The sequence below is a fragment of the Habropoda laboriosa genome, unplaced genomic scaffold (assembly GCF_001263275.1).
Source record: "Habropoda laboriosa isolate 0110345459 unplaced genomic scaffold, ASM126327v1 scaffold64, whole genome shotgun sequence".
NCBI lineage: Eukaryota > Metazoa > Arthropoda > Insecta > Hymenoptera > Apidae > Habropoda > Habropoda laboriosa.
Genome location: NW_017100183.1, coordinates 894,113 through 898,791, shown reverse-complemented (window position 1 = coordinate 898,791; position 4,679 = coordinate 894,113). Strand labels below are relative to the sequence as shown.

Here is a 4,679-nt window from a genome sequence, read left to right as displayed (position 1 = left end):
TTCGTACGCTCGTGTGCTCGGAGAAATTTGAATCGCGTGGAGGGAATGGCGAGCAGGAAAATCGTGGCACGTCCTCCACGCTAATGGATAACTACCGAGCGGTTAAATAAATTGGAAAGAATCGGAGAGAATTCGCGGGAGAGAGGGACGAGAGCAAGGTGGGGTCAATTATCGCTAATGCACCGATATCGTCGGAGATTACGCCGCTATGCGGACGGGAACGACCAAACGGAGGTGCTTAAGTATGCAGGACCACGGTTGTGGCCACGAAAACCGTAATTCAGGAGTAACTTTCAGCCAAACTTTAACTTCTCCCTGTTTTTTTGTTTTTCTCTTCCCTCGTTTTTTCTTTTCCACACGAGAACGTTGAATAAACTCACCTCGCCTCTCGACAACCTTCCTCTCCTCGCAGTTTGGCCCTGCAACAAAGTAGCAACGATCGAATTAGCGCATCGTCCGTGCTACTTTTTTCCCTCGCGAGATGTTTCGCGAGCATTCGACACACGCTTTCACCGCTAACGAAAACGAACGAAAAAAAGAGGAAACACGAGAGCCACCCCGGGCGGAAACTTGGAATGTACAGAGGATGGTTTTCTGATCGAGCTTGGATATCAGACCGACCTCTGGTCCACGCTCCCTTCGCGTCCATTTCCTTAGGACAGAATCGATAATAGCAGAGGGTTAGGTTGAAAGAAGAAGGGCCCCAGGATCGGTGGCTGCGTTACCGGTCGACCTTTTTGCCGGCTCTTCGGGATTCGAGTTCAGTAATTGCCGCGGTAATTACCGCGAATTACGGCGATAATTACCGTCATTACGCGGCGCAGTAATTTTGGTAATTACTGCGGTAAATCGTAAGCTCCGATTGCAAGTGCTCCTCGGCCATCGGTAGACCGACGCGGCGGCCGGGGCAACTTTTAAGACACGTAACTAACGGCCTGATACGAGATTCGCGTGGAATCCTGTTGCCTTTGTTTACGGTAAACCGATGGCCGTGTTCAAAGACGAGTTCTCCCCCGTTCCCTATCCAGCCTCCATTTCGCCGGAATCACCGGCGCGGCGGCGGGCGGCGCCGCGTTACCGCGAACCCCCTTCAAATTTATACGGAAGCCAACGCTAACGCGTCGAGATCCAGCAAGCACCGGCTACGCTAATTACCAGCGATTTTACGAGCCGAGTTCACGACTGCAACGAGCCAGACGCGATTAGCCTTTTCCAATTGTTCGTCGTGCAGCCTCCACTTATTTAATCGACTGTGCACGGAGTAGCAGGTGTGGATTAAACTGGCTCAAGTAACGAGGTTCGCGTTTCTCGCTGCGCGACTTTACGTTTCGAGAACCTTTTGCCACGGTTCGAGGTCCCTTCGATTCCGGCCCAACTTCCAATCGAACGTTTCCACCGTCGAGATCAACGGGAAACTGAACTGATGCGTCGAGTAGAAAGCACAACTATCGCCGGCGGAGTGGAACTTGTAATCGCGTTATTATTCCATCGTTCTCGAGAAACTATCAAGCAACGTTCTCGGAATGCCAATCGGTACCGTATAACGGAACAAGCGCGTTAAACTCTTCTCTCGCGCTAATTAATCCGAGATTCTCCTACGTAGATTTACGACGGAGTTTCGATCCAGAGAGCCGTTCCAACGGCAACGACGCATCGCGAATCTCCCACGTTGGAACATTTTGGTAATTCGCGTGGTTCCCTTGTCGACAGTGGCAATCGAGAAAAGCGCAGCTATTATTAAGATTGCCATCATCCACGCGTCGCTGACAACGAACAACACCACCAATCATACTCGTCGTGTTCCACCGTTTCACGATAATGAAGTTCGAAAAGCAGGGTGAAAGAGAACATGGTAGAAACAACTAGCTGGGGTACACTACATGATTCTCGGTTCAGCTACGATCGAGGAAACGTGCTACGTGGCAATTTTCACAAATGGAAACTGTTTCGATGAAATAAGCGATCGTAGGGCGAGGCGGTAAAAGAGAAGGCGATGAAAATTAAAGCGGAAGGCGTTCGTCGTGGAAAAGCAAGAGGACGCGTCGAGAGAGAGGGAGAGATCGCGAAGTGGAGCAGCGATATCAATGATTCGGAAACGATCGATGAAATGACGGTTTTCAGCGCGTCGCAGGCACGCAGTGATTGCGCATGGTGCGACTCGCGTCCATCAAGCTGACAAACGTCACGGCCGATGCAAATGGTCGGGGCTGGCTTGCGTGCGTGCATGTGTTTGGCGGAAACGTTAAGCCGCCTAATTCGCGCTAAACTTGCCCATTTTTCCTGCGGACATCGTAACGCTGCTGGATAGCGCTCTCTCTCTCTCTCTTCGGCTGTTCGTCGATTAATAAACCACTCCGACAGCAACGTTCGACCTCTCTCGTTTGCGTTTCATCTATCGATTTCTCTCGCGGACGAAGATTAGAGCAACAGAGGACGAAGTAAAGTTCAAAGAGAACAGTTACAATTATTAGAACAGCTCCCTTTTCCCCACTAAGTTGGTCTGCTGACGAGTTGGTAAATCCACGGGTCGCAGGCGAACACTGAAAATTGGTGGTCGCGGTAGGAGGAAAATCTGCTTCGACGACTGCATACGTAACAAGATTGGAAGGGATATTCAAATTACAGCCGACTCGCTCCGTAATGGACCGAGCCCTCCTCTCTCTGCCTATATTTTTACCCTCGACACGTTTCCTTGGTCCCAGGGACGGGAAAGCGGTGGTATTCAGCGAGTCGCGCGAAAGATCGTCGGTGGAAATTCCAAGAGCTATGAAAGTTCGATGACACGCCAGGCGAACGAAGACGCACCAATGGCCACGCCAGTGCCATTTTTTTCGTTTCATACTGGTTGGTCGGTTCGATCGGCGAATCTCTGGGGGACTGGTCCCTCTCGAATTTTTCGAATACCTGGGAAATATTTGCCAATGGAAAAAAGGACGGCGGTGGAATGGAACGTTTCCACGGCCGGAGGACGCGAAATATAACGAAATCTTCAAAAGCCACGGGGGTGATTTCCATTGTTCCAGCAAGCTCTCGATATCGTCAGCTGCCATACCACCAGAGCTCGATTCGTAACTTCATCTCCGCGAAATATTGCCGTGTGTTCTGTTCGATCGTGTATTTTCGTTCCAGACGCGACGCTTCTTTTTTTCTTTTTCTCTCGTTTCGACAAATTAATCGCGGTGCTCGCGATTCCCCACGTATCGAACAGAACAGTGTTCGTTAGGCGTCTCTTTTAATTTAGCCAATAATATCGGCATCGCGACGCAGCCACTCGTAACAGAGCGTAGTCGGAAACGAACGCGAAAGATCTCGGCTGGTAAAGCGAGGGCAGGTTAATCCGGGCGAATTGCGCGACGATAAATCAGAGCTCGCTTAATAATGAAATTCAATGCGCCCGCTCTGCCGGTGTCGAGCAACTTTTATCAAAAGCGTCTATTTATCTTTCTTAGGAAACAGTTTGAGAACAATTCGCTCATAAACGGCACCGGCCGGAAAGATTTTCGTCCCGGCCCCGTTTGCCCATGCTTCTTCCGCCGCGCCGGCGTAACTGGGTCGCTGAGATTGATGGTTTTTCTTTTATCCTTTGGAACTCCAAATGGAGCGTGGAGAGGGGAGCTCGGAGAGGGCTTTCATAAATTTCGTAAACACTCTCAGGTGAATAGCTATCGTCGTACTAACGTTCGAAAAAAGAAATACGCACGCGAAGAGCAACCGGACGAAACAAAGGCTATGGGAAATAACCAAGGTGGCCGCATGGTCGGTTGAAAGCGAATTCAGAGGAGAGAAAATCGGATTGGGCAAAGTAACCTGGCGGAATGAAAATCTCTCGAACGTGTCCTCGTGAACGGAACGACAGAGACCGAACGGAGAGGGCTACGCGATGATTCAAGTGCCGTAAAAGCGATTCGATTTGCACAACCGTTCTTCGATTCTCCACCCTTTCGTCAAACTCTCTCTCTCTCTCTCTCTCTGCAGTTTCCTCTCAATCTTCGACTCTACCGTACTTCTGTCATCGCGCTCTCGTAATTTCCTGTCCTAGCCCGGTACACATCGTTACCGATACACACTCTTCGCGCGGTATTTTCACCGACGCGAAACACGCCGGACTTGTTCCAAGTCGGGACATTTCGGAAAAGTAACTGTGAACACAATGGACAGAGGTAGATTGACAAGTGGAAGTGCAAATATTCAAAAAAATTGCGAGCGCAACGGCAAACAGAACGTATGCGCGGCACAAAACAGCAAACGAATCTCGCTTTTATACCTCGCCCCCTGTGCAATTAACTCAGTTTGAAAACGGAGAATCAACGGGCGGCGGCGCGGCGGGAGGGAGCAGGTTTGCCAAGTTCAAATCAAATTTATCGCAGCTCTATAAATAGATTTCGATCGCGATGATCAAACGCGCGCGCGCTCTTGTCCCATCGTTCCAAAGCGATCAGCCTCAAAGCGTTTCAACGGATAAATTGGAGGCTCTAGAGCCGATAGTTGGCGTTAGAGTAACGCGCCGTTGTCGACGTATCGCAACACGCCGTTCTCTCCCTGACCATTTTCTCTTCTTTTTTTCCACAGGTTCGTTTACAGTCCAAGTTCGATCGCAGGTTAATCCCTCTCGTTTCGTCTTAAATCGCAAGGTACACGAGCTTTTCTAGCGGTTCAAGTCTCCGCGACGGCAGCAGCCG

At 50.2% G+C, this 4,679-nt stretch overlaps 1 protein-coding gene across 1 annotated transcript in view; it reads right to left on the bottom strand.

The window, feature by feature from the left end:
• Nucleotides 1–420, bottom strand: part of LOC108579280 (protein turtle-like) — an 89,840-nt gene extending 89,420 nt beyond the window's left edge. The window contains exon 1 of the mRNA XM_017942788.1: nucleotides 381–420. The gene's annotated coding sequence lies outside the window, so the exon portion shown is untranslated. The remainder of the gene's footprint in view (nucleotides 1–380) is intronic.
• Between the last annotated feature and the right edge of the window lie 4,259 nt (nucleotides 421–4,679).